We start from the raw sequence: 1,492 nt of genomic DNA on the forward strand, positions 1-1,492 counted from the left end.
CTGTTTGGCTCTGTTTGGCTCCTCTGCTCTGTCTCGCTCTCGTTGGCTCCGTTTCACTCTGTTTGGCTCTGTTTGGCTCTATTTGGCTCTGTTTGGCTCTGTTTTGCTCTGCTTGGCTCTGTTCCGCTCTGTTTTGCTCTGTTTGGCTCTGTTTTGCTCTCTTTTCCTCTGTTGGTTCTGTTTTGCTCTGTTATGCTCTGTTTGGCTCTGTTTCGCTCTGTTTGGCTCTGTCTGGCTCTGCTAGGCTCCGTTTTGCTCTATTTTGCTCTTTTTGACTCTGTTTGGCTCTGTTTGGCTCTGTTGTGCTCTATTTGGATCTGTTTGGCTCTATTTGCCTCTGTTTGTCTCTGTTGTGCTCTGTTTGGCTCTGTTTGGCTCGGGATGGCTCTGTTTGACTCTGTTGTACTTTGTTTGGCTCTGTTTGGATCTGTCTGGCTCTGTTTTCCTCTGTTTGGCTCCGTTTCGCTTTGTTTGGCTCTGTTTGGCTCTGTTGTGCTCTGTTCGCCTCTGTTTGGCTCTGTTTGGCTCTGTTTGGCTCTGTGTGGCTCTGTTTTGCTCTATTTCACTCTGTTTTGCTCTGTTTGGTTCTGTTTGGCTCCGTTTCACTCTGTTTGGATCTGTTTGGCTCTATTTGGCTCTGTTTGGCTCTGTTTTGCTCTGTTTGGCTCTGTTCCGCTCTGTTTAGCTCTGTTTGGCTCTGTTTTCCTCTCTTTTCATCTGTTTGGCTCTGTTTGGCTCTTTTATGCTCTGTTTGGCTCTGTTTCGCTCTGTTTTGCTCTGTTTCACTCTGTTTGCCTCTGTTTGGCTCTGTTTGGCTCTGTCTGGCTCTGTTTGGCTTCGTTTTGATCTATTTGGCTCTGTTTGTCTCTGTTGTGCTCTGCTTGGCTCTGTTTGGCTCTGTTTAGCTCAGTTTGAATTGGTTTGGCTCTGCCTTCCTCTGTTTGGCTCTGTTTGGCTCTGTTGTGCTCTGTTTGGCTCTGTTTTGCTCTGGTTTGCTCTGTTTGACTCTGTTGTACTTTGTTTGGCTCTGTTTGGATCTGTTTGGCTCTGTTTTGCTCTGCTTGGCTCTGTTTGGCTCCGTTTGGCTCTGTTTGCTCTGTCTCACTGTGTTTTGCTCCGTTTGGCTCTATTTGGCTCTGATTGGCTCTGATTGGTTCTTTTGGCTCTGTTTGGCTCTGTTTTGATCTGTTTGGCATTGATTGGCTCTGTTTGGCTTTGTTTTTCTCTGTTTGGCTCTGTTTGCAACTGTTTTTTCTGTGTTGTACTCTGTTTGGCTCTGTTTGGCTCTGTTGTGCTTTGTATGGCACTGTTTGGATCTGTTTGGCTCTGTTTTGCCTTGTTCAGCTCTGTATGGCTCCATTTGGCTCTGTTTTGCTCTATTTCACTCTGTATTGCACTGTTTGGCTCTGTTTGGTTCTGTTTGGCTCCGTTCTGCTCTGTTTGGCTCTGTTTGGCTCTGTTGTGCTCTGTTTGGCTCTGTTTGGCTCTGCAT

The sequence above is a fragment of the Cetorhinus maximus genome, chromosome 23, assembly GCF_964194155.1.
Source record: "Cetorhinus maximus chromosome 23, sCetMax3.hap1.1, whole genome shotgun sequence".
In the NCBI taxonomy this organism is placed as follows: Eukaryota; Metazoa; Chordata; class Chondrichthyes; order Lamniformes; family Cetorhinidae; genus Cetorhinus; species Cetorhinus maximus.